The 18,717-nt window shown below is 32.9% G+C and overlaps 1 long non-coding RNA gene across 1 annotated transcript in view; it reads left to right on the top strand.

Annotated features, from left to right (window-relative positions):
- The window catches only part of LOC126550854 (uncharacterized), a 59,767-nt gene extending 44,181 nt beyond the window's left edge, over nt 1-15,586 (top strand). The window contains exons 9-13 of the long non-coding RNA XR_007604897.1: nt 225-388; nt 504-595; nt 7,398-7,670; nt 9,484-9,756; nt 11,631-15,586. This is a non-coding gene — a long non-coding RNA (uncharacterized LOC126550854). The remainder of the gene's footprint in view (nt 1-224; nt 389-503; nt 596-7,397; nt 7,671-9,483; nt 9,757-11,630) is intronic.
- The last annotated feature ends 3,131 nt before the right edge of the window (nt 15,587-18,717 follow it).

Below are 18,717 nucleotides of genomic sequence, written 5' to 3' on the forward strand. Positions count from 1 at the left end.
GTGCTAAATTACATCCTACCGCTCTACAAAGACACCCCTAGACGTATAATACCTATATTTCATTTATTTGAATAATTAGTCGATTTTTGTCTGCAGTTATATATTATAAAATATGATACTTATATACTGTATTATACAAATGATTTAAAATATGATTAGAGTGACTGTTATTTATTTTTTGTATTTTATTGTTTATAAATTCTAACACGTATGATTTTAAACAGGTACTAACCAAATCTATACAGGAGTATGACATACTGTTTTGATAAGTGCAATTAATTCGATAGTCCATGGTTTCAAGAGTATTCACACTACAACCAACAAATCATAATAGATATCAGTACATGTATATGTCTACTGTCTAGTTATTGACTAATTCACCACGACAGTGAGTTATTAAGATAATTACTTTAATTAGCTTAAGTTACCATAAGTTCCACCTTCCTACACTGTCAAACGACTATCAACCAATACTGATTTTATTTATATCATTTATTATATAGGTACTAGGATACGGTAACCAAGTTTCGACAGTTGTATACGAATTAATAACACGTCTGTGTAAGGACTAAGGACTATCGACTGCGTTTAAGGAGTAAGTATAGGCAATATGTCATTAAGCTTATATTTTAATGTTTCATGTGCATTGTTAATTATTACAGGGCCCTGTTAACATTTAATGACTTAGATCAACTTTATACTTAAATATTTAATAATAATTTAATAATTTGATAATATACCAACTCAATAACCAGGTTTCTTTCCCTAAATTTTTGAATAAAATACGGCGCTATATCCGTGTATTTCGATTTTTCTGTACACCGTAGTGCTAGGGAAAATAGTGTTATCGGTGTACCTTGGTTGTTATCAAATTTATCCGAGATGGCCAATCTACCTATGATGGTTAAAACTACTCTCTAAGTTTATTGATATCTCTAAGAACAATCTCTAAAAATTTCTTAGAAATCTGTTAAAATACACAAATAGATTTTTCTGTTAAGTATCAGTTGAATAACAAAAAATAAATATAATATATTATTTTATTTGGAAAAAAAAATCCTATAGAGACTCATAGTGGTTTGGTTAGTTGTGAAATTGTTTTAAAATGTTATTGCTATTACCAATGGTAACTCTATATTTAAAAAAAAAATGCAACTTACCTATGTGCAATTATATAAAAAATATGTAGTCATTTTTTACTCAAATATTATGCAAAACTATTAAAAATTATAAAAATATACCGTTAGACTTTAGGTATATGTTACAAAAACGGTAACATTTTTAATTAAAATTATTTTAAGTAAGTTGTAAAAGAATATGCTTTTCCAAACAACTTAGTTATAATTTTACATATTATATAGTTTTTGTGCAAGAACCGTGGTTATATTATGATATATTATATTATATTATACCAAGACATAATTTTATTGATAACATTTTGTTATTATTAATAATAATAACAATATTATATTATACTATATTATATTATATTATTATGTGGTTTTTAGTTTTTACCGCTCATCCCACATTCTCAACCAAATGTTCACAATACGTAGAAATTAAACCGTTATTGTCTACAAAATATTATTATAATATCGCTAAAAATCTGTAGAAATATATAAGCGCTGTATAATAATTATATAATCTTAGATTATCACTACCTACCTCTATACCATTACAGGGCTATGGCTAATAAATAACTGTGACAACCGTAAAATATATTATATCATTACGATTATTTATTAAAATTCACATATTGAATGGTGCATAATAAGGGTACTATATTGATATTATTTCTTCAAACTTTAACTCGGATTTTACAAACCTATATTGTGTATAGTATTATGTACACACTGTGTTCGAACAACACAATTAATTCTAAATAATTCGGTTTTTTAATTAATAATTGAAACCATTTATACATACCTATATATTCCTACAATAAATCTGTGGGCTGTGAATAATAATATATGTACATTTGATTTATGCTCGTCGAAAAAGTACACAGACAAAGCCTTGGCTATAGTGGAAAACGGTCGATCTGTTTTTTTTTGGTTAGACCGGACCTCCGGTGTAGGTAGTTATTAACTAATAAGATTGAAGGGAATTTCGTCACAATGCACATAATTTATGAATCAATCAATTTTTAGCATTAGCAATAATGGATGTCATCATATAGTCGCATTCGCAGATGGAAGCTCGAAAACAGCTTGATTAAAAATCGGACATAATAATTGCACATTAAGTATAAAGAACGGCATATTCTAAGTATTTAAATTTTTTAAACAGTTTATATATTTCGTTATATTGTTTAACTTATGAAAGGTGTTTTACGTAAGATTATCGCTGCATTGAAGTCTAGACTTTGCTGCCTACATCTAAAATATTATACCGAAAACGCTTTGGAATACGTAGAGGTACTTATATTATATAGATAAATATCTATTTGGAATTTAAAACTAATCAGTTTTTCTACTATCCGATTCGATATCATGAAAATGATTACCTATTTTTTCTCTCACAATCAATAAAATTCTGATATACCGGCATTTATTGTCAGTTGGACTTATATGAAAATCTACATATACTTTTATGTGCGTATTGAGCTGCATTATACAGTTATAGTTAATACTGTGCACGATACGGTCGTCAAAAAATTGAAAACGTTTAAAAAATATCCCAGATATACCTGCCTTTCTACAGCAGCTCTACATGTATAAGATATTATAACGACCGAAACAGATGCATAATAGTAATTATGAAAAAAATAATGTATACTTTGCGGAAACGCCGTGTCTCGTGTACAACAATAAAGTAATAATAATAATATGATATTATTATATTATACTACTTAGGTATATACATAGCGATAATACGGTTTCGATCGGATACACGGCCTTTCCCTCTCTATTATGTCGAAAACGTCGTACTTATTACAAATACAACGGTATATACCAGCACGACAATGTTTTCGATTTCCAAACACTGTCGCCAGGCGTTTGAAAAGGATGCGAATCCGTTTCCATTGTCGTCTGCTGCCGTACATAATGTTATTATACACTATTAGAATATAATATAAATAATAATATAAAAGCGATGGCTGCAGCCTGCTCTTGTGCCGTAAATCGCAGCAATATAATATTATTATGTACCAATAATATATTATATTGTATTGCAATGCGCGACGATAAAAAACGTATACATATTATATTATTAGTTTTATATATATATTATTCCTTTACTATATATATACGCTATATAAGTGCGTATTGCGGACGCGAAAGAGTTAAAAATCGTCTCGTCGATTGTCGGTGGCACGGGAAGGCGTGTGCTAGCGTTTAGGCGGAGCGTGCTTTGTACCAATGCTCACGAGTGGGTGGCGGCGGCGCGGCCTTCCGCCGAGCACCTGCCGACGGTTCCCACGATTCGGCGACGGCGGCGACAGAGACAGAGAGTTCATCAAACTCGACTGTTTTTTTTTTTATTTAATATTATTATTTTCAAATGATTTTTTTCCACTCGTTTTTCGGTAGTTTCTCCCGTAGATACCGTTTACATGCTGTAACTACCATGTACGTGTATATAGGTATATACAGAGATTGTCCTCTTCGACACCCACTCCTCTACCCTCTCGTCCATATCGACCGTGAAAAGTGAGTGAGAAAAAAATATAGAAACCGCATTTACGCATGTACCGCGATAAAATAATATGACGTGTATATATACCTATATATATTATATTTATGTATAGGCGACTCGGTGCAGGCGGTCGCGATAAGGCGCGCGTGTTTTTACGCGAATGATTTGGTCGAGAGGGTTTTTTTTTTTAAATTTTTTTTTCGCTCCGTTAAATTATACTTAATATATACGCGTATTTCCGTTGCTGGACACTGCATAACAACATGTTATGTGTTTCATAAACTTGAAACGACCGCTCAAGATATACCCATATATTATATATATTGCTGCAGAGTGCAGACCTGCAGTACTGCGAAATTATAATCATCGTCATATATTATATAGACGGTAATCAGAGGGGGGTCTTTTGGTTGTTTGAAAAAATTTTCGCTTATTTTATATCACGATGGCCAATATAATGTATTGGAACGATTTATGAATCGTACTTAATATGATATTTTTGGCATTCTGCAGAGTCAATATAGTTTTTATCTTTTGTCCAACCATATGATATATATCGTTCCGGAAATAAAAACATTTTATTTTAACATCACAGGTATTCGATTAAAATATACGTAATACTATAAACGCAGTTAACTACATTTTTGATTTATTGGTTGTGTTACATAGAATTATTCTATACCTATACGTTTGATTGTTATCAACCCTGTTGACCTGTCTTCCATGCTTTACGTGCATAAGTTTCACGCTGCATATCAATATTTATTGGCAATAACTGCAGTGTGTTAGTGTTGCAATATTTATGATTAAAAGGAAACAGTATTGATATTTTAAATCATTGCTATGCATTCGTTTGACTGTATATGAGTTTAATTCACGATCAAGTAGGGAGACCCAAGAGGAGATCCAAGGGGGTCCTTGGATTCGACTAAATATCCCCCAATATCTATAACAATATAGGTAATAATAAAATATGCGCAATAAGCAGTAGCAAACCATATCAACTCACGCCCATGTCCGATTTATCTCGAATCCAATAATATAATCCGCGAAATTCTCTTAAAAGGCTAACGAGAAACTGGCGTGCCAGTTATGGCATAGGGAAAAAAATCACGTACGAAAAGAATCACTTTGCAGACTTACTGCTAGATAATTCATTTTAGCTCGTCTCTCATGGTCGTATAAATGTTTGAATGTTTACCTATAGACTGCTCTACATACAATATGATCTGGTCGAGTCGACAGGATAATTTAGTCGGGTCGGACGTCATATCAGGTCGTGTGTATAGACGTGTAATCTGACAAGCATCCTGTCGATCCTGTCGGGTCTTGTCGGGTGGTCGAGCCATATCCGACTGCGCTATAAAACATGCAAACAGCTAGTATTGGAAGTAAGATTCAACCGACCACTTGGTCATCCGTCTGCACACAACATATATAATAATATAATACTCAGTACCTATACTCACATATTATATATTATAGTTATTATTGTGATGTAATATATATATAATATATCAAATAAATATTAAAAAAAATATATATATATTATAAAAATCCTACGACTACGATGAGGTAATACAGTCGCGCTGTTGTTATTGCGATCGAGTTCTGGTCGTCGTCATCACTCGTATATATAATCGTTTCCCGCACATTACGCGTCGTTAATTCTCACGCTCTCGATCTTTTCATACGCGCGCGCCAGACACAGTGACGTCACACGCTGCTGCATCACGGTCGACGCGAGCGTGCGTGAGTTATTATCATATTTTATTTATTTATTTATTATTACTATTACTATTGTTTATCGGTCGAATGAATATAATATGCGTGTGTGTGCATATTATACACCGACTGACGTCCACCTTGGTAGGCATATACGCCCCTAAGTGTATGTATAATATGTGTGTGTGTGTGTGTGTGTGTGTGGATACGGTTCGCGAGATCGTATACACATATATATAGGTATATATCGTTTTTTAATAACGATCGCCGCCGGTCACGACGTTATCTGAATCTCACGTTTCGGGAGCGAATCGGTCACGATCTCTTATCTCGGAACCCCGTTCGCTCTTGCATCGATCCGCTGCTGCCGTGGAAAAGTTAGGTATACGATATTATAGTATTATTATTATTATTATGTACTTACGATGAGCATATTGTAATATGTATATAAGTGCCGTAGCGGCGTATATCCCATACGATTACGAGCTCGGCGTAGGTGCCGCGTCTGTGATTATGTAATAAAATAATAATATAGTCGTCTCGCCGCGCGCGTTAATAATAACATTATCTCGCGTCGCGACCGTCGACATCGTCGCCGTAGTCTTTCCCGCGGCTAGAATATATTATAGGTATAATGAGGGTAGGTAGGTAGGTACCCGAGTGGTAAATACGTACTCGTGTCGTAGACTTTAACACCGTAGTCGTAACGAAACGATGGCGTTTAACGGAAGAACATAGTACGTCGTTATTATAGGTACTTCGATCCCCTTGAGCTCCACACAATATATATAATATTATTAACACCCTCGTGTTGTTGATTGTTCGTAAACTTATAAGCTAGTGTACACGCCGAGATTTTGGGGGCGGTCGGTGGGAAAGTCGGAAAACGCAGGACGTCGTTATTACCATATATACTTACATTATTGTTATTAGAAGATATAGGCGAGGACGAGGACGTGGCAACGAGTACGCTTTACTGCGCGGTGTATAACTTATATAATATGGTTCTGTGTGTATACGATTATGTTATAATATTATAGACGAGTCGACGGGATAATATTATGTAGTAATTGCAGTGGTGGACGGAGACGACGAAGAGCAGCGCTCGGAACGATTGAAGTGTCCAGTGCCCGATTTGACGAACACGTATACAGTAATAATTCATTATAAAAAATGCATACCTACTAAATAGTGTATCCTTTCTGTATGTTTTTTTCATAATATTTATGTGAATAAAAGTGTGTGTTTGGGCACGCGGAAGAAAACTGTTTTCGAAACGCCAGTCGAAATCGCCTCGGCCTGTATGCCGTACGTATATTACATACCGATATATTACACATATTATTATATATACTTATATACTTACACGCGATATGCTCCGTCGAAACGCAACCTAATACGAGTATTATTGGTACTTACTCGCACACACGTATAGGTACTAACAGTGAATAATATTACCTACCACGTATTTTACCGTACACGCTTTGCTGCGCATGTCGTCTACATCGTCGTAGATAATAATAATATATGCCCCCCCGTGAGACGTAATATTAGGTATATATAATATAGTCTTGTACGCGCGCCGGTCGAACCGATTAACAGCAGCTCGTTTAGATTTCGCCCGACGATTTTCCCGGATCGATATAGGATTTCTCCGCGTGATTATGTACATAGTTGTTGTGGGTATATAGTATTTCATTGAACGGCGGCGATCTACGCGTACAGGTATATTATGCAATTAAACCGGTTCGATAATAAACGATTCCGTCAATCAGTATGGGTCGGACAAACGGATAAAACGGATATAATAGATAATACGAGGATATAATAATATTATACTTATAATAAATATATTACGTGCCATGCGTGATATCGAATGTTAAACACTATGTTTTTTTAAAAATCTAAAAAAAACCCACAACTTCTTAACTATACTTATACGAGTTGGCGTGCTTATAATATATAGACCGCGGTGTATTATAATCACTCCGTTGAAAAAAATCTCTATTAATCTATATTTTATTTTATTCTAGGTATGTATATTATAATTATAGTTCGGGGAAATGTTGCATGCGGATATTCCCCTTCACCAAACCACCGAGTGATCAACAGTGCGACATATACCTACATTTTTTTTTTAATATCACCTTTAAATACAAGCTATGACCCAATTCACATGGTTTAGACTTATTCAGAGTAACATTTTTTGCCGATGCTCAGCCTCGAAGTCAGCGAATCCATTGCAGATGATTGTATACTTATCAATTCGAAGTGCCTCGAAAATATCATTTAATTGATCATATGTTGTGAGTATATAATCGATTTAAATCACATATATTAATATTCAATACTGTAGGCAGTTACGTGTCTATAGACTCCAGAAACATTTTTATAGGTTTCCGACATTTTTATTAGAAATTCATACTATTTTTTACTTGTTAGTTGTTATACACCCATAACTAGATATAAGTTATATTGTTATGACGATTAAAAATATAATTACTACTGGAATTAAAAATATATGTATTTATTCGGTTGATAACAGTGAACCAATTCACTGCAGTATTTTGATTGCTATATAGATAGATAACACAATTGATACTTTTGGGATGCAATTAACAAATTCAATTTTGTGATGTAATACGTTTACATAATTTATCGGATTTATCAAATCGCTTCTATGCTTAATATTTACCTCTCGTTTTTGAAAAACTATAATTATTTTTGTCTTTTTAAATTGTTTATAGTTTTGTATTTAAAACTTAAAAAACAACCATTATAGATATTATATATTATAATAATAACCACGGGGCTTGTCGATACCTATAATACCGCAGTAATTGTCCAAAAATATTATTATAAATATATATGCGACTGATTGGAAAATAATAAGTTTTCTGCGGACACGCGCAGTGAAAAGTCCTGCTGTAGTAACAAACCAATCGATCGAAGATAATATCGACTAACCATTATGATGTCCGTATATAATACTGCGCAACAATAATACCTATATCATTACGGTAATGCGTATTATTACATAGTATTAAATCGCAGCCTCCATACGGTTGCCACCGTTCGCGCGGGCGGTCGTTCGCGTGTCTTAGCTAGCTATACGTGCCAACTCGTTCGTATAGCCACCTCGATTCCTGGGTCTCACGTATACCTAAACTCGTGTGTACAGCTATATACACCGTGTACGTATATACAATATGTAATATATAAATGGCCACGCGGACGTATCATTATTTTAATGATCGGTTGAGGAAATGGATCGAGTCGGACTCGATCGAAACAAACTGGAATATCAGAGCATATGATAATGTATATTTCGATTAAAAAAAATAAACGTTTAGCTCGGCCGAGAGCACTGCAAGTGGGCGTAAACGAAAGTTTTACTATTATAGACTAAATATTATTATACATAGGTAATACGTATATAAATGGTGATAAATACAACATCCGCCGCGCGGACTCGCGCCCTGACGAAAAATAAACGTTACATACAAGTAATAATAAACATATAAATTTAGTATACTTGTAGTGTTATATTAAAGTCACCGACTTTCATGAGTCATATAGTAGCAATTATACACCGACGTGTCACATTATTTCGTACATAACAATATATTATATAAATAAAGATGTTTTATGGCGTTTGAGAGAAAAGATTCGTCACCAAATTATTCCCTATAGTTTTCAGGAGATACTAAAAACTCATTTTGAAGTTTTGAATACATCTTTTAACATGAATTCGTATATCAAATAAAATTACAACCCGCGATATTCATATTATTATGGTCATGGTCACTATCGGTCCATATCTGCAAAAAAATTTCCTAGAAATTAATGTATATCAAGCAAATAATTATTAAAAGGAGTAAAAGGGATTGCATATACCTCCCCCCGTATACCATCACTTCGACCACTTCATAAATATCAATTTATTATACACTCAATACATTAAATAACTTGTAAGTTATAATTATACATGTAATTATGACTATTATACTCGAAGACAGAGATTCCCTTTGGCATATCCGTCATATTTTGCAACGCGCGTAAACCGAATATTATTATCGCGTGGCGGAAGTATAATAATAATATATATTATTTGTGTAGGTACTAATATAGCCAATGACGCCTAAAGCCCAATATAAGTGCCATAAGTACGCCGTTACTTGTGCGATCACGCACGTAATGTATGAACGAATACAGGCATTGTGTTCACAGCGGGGTCCAGACAATTTCATTCAACAACTGCAGCAACAGATTAAGGAATATTTATATTTACCATATGCGTATGTGTCATGCGTGTGTGTGCGTACAACGCAAATTTAAGTTTTTGTATGGAACCGGAAGAAATGATTATTTATTTATTGAATTAAGTATACAGTAAGTATAATAACTTAAAAATTAATTCAAAAATATTTAACAGTGTACCTACCTACTATATCTATATATGTAGACGTGAAATTGGAACAGAATACAGTTAAAGCAATTTATTTTTATTTATTATTTAATTTTTGAGATTTAAAATAAAAATGTTATCCTCGCCTAATTTTTCATTTTTATTTATCGATACCTATAATATTGTTATTTGTTCATGACATTTTTGGTTAGGTTAGATTATTTCCAATTTATCATAATGTTTTTATAAAAGACAATATGTTATATTTCAAAATTAATAATACATCAAAAATAATATATAGTCATTTAACAAGTATTATTTTTTTATAACCAGAGTGGTGTTTAGTATACATATACTTCTTAGTTATTAGTGAGTAGTGAGGGAGAAAGGAATTGTGTACCATTTCATGGTTAGTTGTTTGGTGCACCGCAAATTTCATATTATTATCAACATATTTTATTTTATATAATTATATGTATTTATGCATATTACCTATGGTTAGACTAATAAACATTAAACAGCAGTAATCGTTTAACGTGACATTGTAGCTATAGTATACTTTAGTCGTGTAATATGTATATAACATAACGACCATCGGGTGTTAAAAAGTTTCAAATCCGACGAATTAAACTTTTCTGGTTTTCAAGATTATTTTTTATTTAGATTTAAGTACGTAGATATGATTTTTAAATAATTAACTACATGAATATTATTATAGCACACACCGTTTAAATCAAATACTTCTTAATTTTATTCTAGGCGTGTTTATTGCAGGTTTCGTTATATATATATAGCTGTTTCTATTTCCTTTTACAGGATGCATGATATTATTGTAATGGTCTGTATTATAACTCTGTATAGTGACTAATGACACATTAACAAGGCATAATAAATACGGCTCTCGTCAATAGTAAACTATTTGAATAAATCATATTTGTCACGATGACGTATTACAGAGCAAATACAACATTAAAACTGTTTAGCCAAATCGTCGGATGCTCTATATAATATTATACACTGCATTTAAATACTATAATATATGGTCATGGGCGTAATGAAGTTGTATTTTAACCACAGTAAAACCAAAAGAAAAATTACGAACAATGTATGCGTTATTTGCATAGGTCGCAATATTATCGTACACAATTATTTCTTCACGAGGGCTATATTTTGTCCTTCTTTTAATGATCGCAATCGGCGTACTTCGGTATTTGTTAAAAATAGATAGTATATCTCATTAAATTAAATTAAAACGAAGGATAAAAGACCAAATTAAAAATTATTGACCAGCCCGCTTTAATTGAATTAAGGGCTGCAGTCGTTCTATAATAGCTTATCTGCTCCTATTCTAGAGTTATCCGGGTATATACGACGGCGCAGGATAAAAAGGAGTATAACACGACATTTGTAATCTTCAATTCCTTGTAATCTCTTTCAATATATGTCGTGGAACTATTTTAATAGCAACGGGTTTAAAACCACTAAACTAGAGAAATTTAAGTAATCACAATCACGATGGTAAATAGATTTAACGATATTAACAATTTGAAATTTATAAACCAAGTCAACCCTCGAGGTTCAAAACTTTGGAATCAATGTTTTTAATACATTCAGAATGCCATAATGCCATGAAACCAGTACACCGAAAGACAAACTCATTAATTTTGTAAGTTTGATACTTGGGTTACAAATTCTTACTAATTGAGTGTTAATTTCCAAGGAAAATGTAGTTAAAACTTTTGAATTCAAGGTGTCACGATGGTGTTAGGACTCAGGTTACAAATTTTTAAATGTTGGTTTCAAATCCAAATAGAACTAATTTTCTAAAAAGTTGAAATAAAAAAAGTTTTTGTTCTAGAGTACCATAAAAAAAATATCGATGGAACTTTTGCGGCCAACGACTGTAGCAGTGCGTAAGTACGACTGGCTCCTATATTATTTAATAATAATTATCATTTATCACGCATCGTCGTAACCAATAAATTAATAGGTACCTATTATATACAAATAACAAATGTACGCGCACACATTAATATTATATTGTTTTCAGACTATACACTACGGTTGAGCCGGGTAAACACCTTAAACATAGAGTATTAAATGTATAATATTATGCGATATTATATTGTTGTATTGCGTCCGTTCGGCGCGCGCGCTAGTAATAATATAAATAATAATGACGGTTTCCACGAAATAACCGTCGTTAAATCTATGTGGCAGGACGGTGTTGTACGACATAGTAATACGTACCTATGTGTTTTATCGTTATTATTATGTCGCCCTACGCCTGTCGGTGACGTTGCGGCTAGACGTTTCCGCCTCGAAACGGACGACACGTTTTTACGATCGCGATTTCCGCATTTCGATCGCACCGGTATGTTCTATTAGAAATATCATAACGATTTTTTACGGGCTGTGTAGCGATCGTCCGTTGTCCATTTTACGATCGACGAAAAATAACGCGCCGTAAACGACCGCACCTATGTACCAACACGAGTGAACGCGGTCGATCACAATATTTACAATTTTCTTTCGTATCAGCATAGGTATTGGCGGCTACAAAGGAGAGAAAAAAAGGGAAACGCCGCGTACCTTTCGCTGCAAACCCGTAATATAATATACCGCAATAACGTATATTATAATACGCAGGTACTCGGAAGAGTTTTTGAAAATCGAACGCTGTTGCAGTTCCGCCGCCGCGACACCGTCAACACGGAAACCGCGCTGTACCACATGTGACCCTCCTGCGGGTGTAACAACCCCCGAAATTCTCGTTTATGTATTTTAATATACTTTCCCCCTTATACCCACGTCGCTCGCACGTATAACGGTACCCATATCCGTGAGATAGTTATCGACCCGGCCGCGATGAATCTCTGCAGCAAACGCGTCCCTCTCACGCATACCGCGCAGTGTACCTGTTGCTCGACGCCACCACCTGTTGCATATAGAGCGCAACAACAATATACCTGTTGATCATCACACACACATATTATATGTATAATATTACCATGTGGCAAACAATATATAGTAATGCACCTACCTTCAGTGTGTGTAATGTGTATCGTATATATATATATACAGCGGAGAACAGTATAGAAAAAAAGCGAAGACCGCAACACCCTTCGCTTTCACGGGACGTGAGTACAAAAAATAAAGTACAAACAACCGTTTTCCGTTTCCCTTTCGGTATATACATGCGCGCATCGCTCGGGCTGTGCGGGCTGCTGCGGAACCGTCTCATCCTCCGTCGTCTCGGCCGTCGCGGACCTTGCTGCAGGTGCGTGTGCGGTAATAACGTCGACGACGACCCGCGGGTCGTGGACGGGACCTATCCGCTTTATATTTATTTGTTTATATTTTTTTTCGGGATGCCAACTGTTATTTTATTATGTTTTTTACGTACCAAAATAATAATACATATTATAATATACGGCAGTTGTGTGTACACCTAACGGAACTCGGGTTCTTATAGCTATATGATGCCTGTATTGTATATTATAATATACAGTTAGGTGTACTTACCTGACGACTAGCACAGATTTCTTACATGTTTATGTTTATATATAGAACGCTGCATTATGTATACTCGCGACTAATGTGTGTGTGCGCAGACCCTGCACGACCGTGGCCGAGACGATATTGTAAATTATGATAAACGCACAGTTCGATTTTTTTTTGTTCTCGTTCGTTTGAAAGGGACATTGAAAGAAAGAAAAAACGACGGATAAACTTTGTTTCATTATCGTTGTCATTATAATACGTACGCGAACCATAAAAATAAGCATAATGTATATGTTTTCGGAATATACGTATACCTATATGTATATACGTATAGTATAATCATGGGCTGCAGGTACAAGGCGATTCTTCTAAAGATAGGTTATTTTCTCATAATATAATATATAATATACATGCTAAAAATATATTTTTTTTTTAAACTACTTGTACTCATTATAAAGTAACGTTTTTAAGATGAAATTATGTATTTTAATCGTCTTTTAAGTTTTATTCTTCTATTTTGAAGAAAAGCTAGCTTATTTTAATTCAATATGAAGTAGAATACTTTTTTGAGAATCTCAATGTATTGACATCTCATTTTTAAGTGTTTAAGTTTAGAGGAGCGTACTGTTTCGGAATATGAACATAAAAATGTTTGTTTTTCCAAAAAAAAATTAAAATTAAAAAACGATAATAACTGTAAATTTTTTCTAATGTTATTTAATTTGTCTTGAAATATCTTCAAATTACAAATCGTTCCGTAAACATTAAGCAAACGTTTTCAAAACAATGATTGTTTTCCTTTAAAAAATCATCTTGCATGATATCATAATGTACAACACACATACATGTGTGCGTGCGGCGTGACCATACAGGTATAGTTTTCCGAAGCAATTGCGTTGCCAGTTGTGGGTTTTCTGTTGGAAACCTGTTCGTCGTATAGACGTATAGTATAGTATTATATAAGTAACGAGTATACACTATATCTTCACTAAGTCCAAACGTGTTGAGAAAAAAAAACCACTGAGTTACGTTTTCAACAACACTTCGGGGAGATTATTTTGACCAATAAATCAAATCGGATTTATTACAATCGTACCGTTCAACGTTATATATATATTATAAACGATATATCGTATACCTATTACTGTATATATATCTACCTATATCATTATATATTATCAGCGAACACAAGTCGAACGCGCGCGGCTTTTAGATTATGCGTTAATATTTTATTTTCGTCCTATGCGTTAAAATATGTTTATATTGTGTGTACACAAGAAGAAAATCAAATGCATTATTCATAAACAGAGTTCAACATATTATTATACATGATATCGGTACACCGTCGACTTCCAACACCTATTATATGGCGAATTATTATACAAACGCCTATAATATTATGTATATATAGGGACACGAAAAAATTCCACGAGCGCAATTTTTTTCCTACACATTTCGTCGCTACATAGCTCATATTATATGCTGCAATTCCTGCAAGCAGGTACACACAGTGATCTCTTGCATTGAACTCGGCCGCAGGATCGTGATCGAAAACGTAAAGTATAATCGTGTCGTACAGGGCTTGAACTATATCCGTTTCGGTGCTTTTTTCCGAGTTCGGCATACCACCTCACGTATCCTATATATATATACAGTATACATACATAATTTATACCGACAAACTTTCACTCATCGGATGGTAAAATAAATACCTCAGCCGGGAGTGTTTAAAAATACCCCATATAGCTCTTATTCACGCCGGGAAATATATTCCAACAGGAAATCGTTAATGTGCATTGAAATTATGCGTTTCTGGTGTAAAAAAAAACGTGACACTTTGACACAGCGCGGCGGGTTATATGCGTTGTTGCATAAACATTACTCCCTGTTAAAAACGTATGTACGAATATCAATATTCTCATTTACATAATATAATACATACTGGATGATTCACCAAGTACGCTCACCCCTTTTTCTTTTTAACGTGTAGTTCTTCGAAAACTGATTTTTAAATTTTTATAAAAATGCTTTAAGACCGTATTTTTAAATCCTTGAGATTTTTTTTAATTGTTACTTGAAAGAGAAGCCTTGGATATACCGTGATCTGCTACAGTTTTACATAAGTTCCCCCTTACTTACTGTAAATTATTTAGTAATTTTTTTGAAAATACTCAAAATTCGAACGAATATTTAGTTCTCTAACTTTGTATAACAAAGTATGTAAGGTCTATAATTGGATTTGAAAGACATAAGGCCTATATTCCTAATGATGATGATTTGAACATTTTAGTAAAATTATAATTTTAAAAAAAGGTCCAATATGTTAATTATTTAATGCAATATTTACCTACATATTATATTTTTTGCAAAATCATTTTTAATAGCTATTTTCTTCTTGGTTATAAATATACTCGTATCTAAGAGTTTCAAAAATCAGATTTTGAATAAATCCATGTTTTAAGAATGACTCTATTCAAGTATCGACAGCGATCTTTATTTTTTACAAAATGTATAAATCATTAAATATTTGATTACATTATAGATAGGTATAAATTATATTATTGTATCCGCATAGTAACATACGCATAAAGAGTTAAGATTTTAGTTAAAAAAAAAAAATTATTTGATATGTCAATATTGTTATAATATGACATTGTTGTTTGTGAACATAAATTTACACGACATAATAACTTACTCATTTTAATTCAGTAAAACAAAATTGATTTTAATGCGGATGTAATACAAGTAAATTAAAATACAAAACAGTTAATAAAACTTGTAAGCGAAATATAAAAATATCATATCATCTATTCTATACTCCGTCTATAACAAAAAGTATACATTACATGAGATTATTATCAATAAACGCGTTGTTAAATTTAAAATTCATATTACAAATACAGGTCATCAATAAAATATAAAATACGAACATTTATGATCTCTTGAAGTTTCGAGTATATATATAATTAAAATTCAATTTTCGTTATCCTAAACTACAATGATAAACGATCAACACAATATGTATAGTATAATATCATAATCCACATAATATTGTATAATTTGGGTTTTTCAATGCGATTTCGAATCAGTAACAAGTGTTTATAGTTGTTTGACTAAGCCACTATAGATTTATGAATCATACTTGCATCGGTAAAAGTAATATTTTTTATTTTTAGCGATGTATCAAAATCTATCAAAATGTCTTATTGATCACACTGACAACAAAATAATAAAGAAAAATATATTTTAATAATATTAAGCAAGAATGAGAACACTTGATTTATGTGGGACATGATGTTTTTAATTAAGAAATTTGTGGAAAATTCTTCCAAAAGTATTTGGTATATTTGAATTTTGAGGAATACTACCTATTTGTTATATTTCTTCATGAAGAAATCGTGATCAGAAATTAATTTTTTTAATGGCTAGCTTTCCAAATAAACTTATATTTGCATATTATACTGATCCATTTTATTAGATAGCGATTAACATAATGTAGTCGAGTAAATGTAATTAGAAATCTAAAACATTATCGTGTAAAATTATATAAAGGATAAACGTATCGCAGCTATATACCTGCTATTAGAACTATTCAAAACATGTAAAACGTGCGTCGTAGTGAGTACTTATAATATGTGCGTATCTAAAAATGTGTAACATATTATAATATTACTGTAGTACTAGAACACGTATCGATACATTGGTGAAATCACAGACGAATAAACATGCGACGCGATAAACAATATAATGATCAAAAATGATTGGAAAAAAAGACCTGTTCTAATGTTTTCACCGTGTAAAAAAAGAAAATCTCAATGATTATTTTTTTTACTCTATGCCTATATCCATCTACAGATACCTAACTCTAGGTGGATGTTTAGGCCCAACACATAGCCGCCCAATCGTGCTACCTATGTGGTCTTATTGATATTTAATTATATACGTTTGAATCGTTTGATACACTGTATATGGTAGTATTGTATCTACCTACGGCGTGATTAATGACGTACCTGATGTAATAAAATCTGTTTTTATCATTTTATATAATATAATATTTTATAACAGTGTCCATAGGTGCAACAAATTCAACGCGCGCAATGTAAGGGCGTTGCCACATTACTTCTCGACTGTCAAAATTAATAATATTGTTTTGACATATTAAATCGCTTGTTAAAGTTAATGTGTTATAACTTATAACAATTGTCAATTATTATAATAATTGATAATCTATGTATACCAACGGGAAAAAGAAAGAAATTATCGTTTAATAACAGCTCCGAGTTGTCGTTTTGACTCTTTTGATTGCTCTTACGTGCAGACATGGTGTGATTATGATCATAATATATATTGTGTTCAACTACATTCTATAATAACGTATTGCTGAAATATTGTTCTCACTAAGCATTTTTATTTATTACTGAAATTGTGGGACTTTGATGTCTGATTCTATCAGACTGCAAGGTAGTAGTATTACAATAGGTCGTTTTCAAAATCAACAAGTTTGGAGTTATCATACGAGAGTTTAAAAGCTACTATACACTTTAGTACAAAATGTCGTAATTGTTGTCCTCAAATTATATATATTTTTAATTTTAATGTATTATTATAGGTATATTAATGCTTGTACCGCATTTTCGATAATAAGTTTTTGTTAGGTAAATATTTAGTTGTGTACAATTATTTTGGAGAAGATTGGAGAGAGTTGGTGGCACTAAAATGTTAAGTCACTCGTCACTACAGTGTACAATTACCACTAGCCGCCACTAATGAGTAACTATATAGTATAAAATCTATAAGTATTTACTATTTTCATTGCCGCAATAAAACTGTATTCAACACTCATAGATGTCAAGTTGGACGCAATATGCATTACAAAAAAAAATCGCTAGAAGTTTACTAGATTCTGCTGTTATTTTCGGAATCTCACCAAATCGAACACGAGAATTTGAGTACATACTAGGCGTCTACTGTCTAGGTTCAATTTAATTTAAAGTTACAGGTACAAATCAGTCGAAAAAACTATTGCATACGATACTATTACAACATATTGTTTTCACTTGCATATTTTGAATCGATAACCGATATAGGCATATTATTTTCACCGTATCGTCGAGGAAAACGGTTTAGACGATATACCTACGTATCATCGGGAAAATGAATGAAAAAGGAGGAAAATACGACTCGAGTACCTATATAATATAGGTATCGGACGCCCGCGAGTCGGCGGCGCGTACGACACGTACGCACGGCGTGAGTTTAAATAAATACGCGAGCGCGCACACACGCGCACACACACACGTTCACGACGACGACGACCGTGGGAGCCGAATCTTAATAATAATAATAATAATATAATCGACGAGGACGCGAAAAGCCGTCGCGTACAAAAGGTTAGGGGAGCGCGTGCGCGTCTGTTATAATAATAATAATATATAATATAT

The sequence above is a fragment of the Aphis gossypii genome, chromosome 3, assembly GCF_020184175.1.
Source record: "Aphis gossypii isolate Hap1 chromosome 3, ASM2018417v2, whole genome shotgun sequence".
Lineage (NCBI taxonomy): Eukaryota > Metazoa > Arthropoda > Insecta > Hemiptera > Aphididae > Aphis > Aphis gossypii.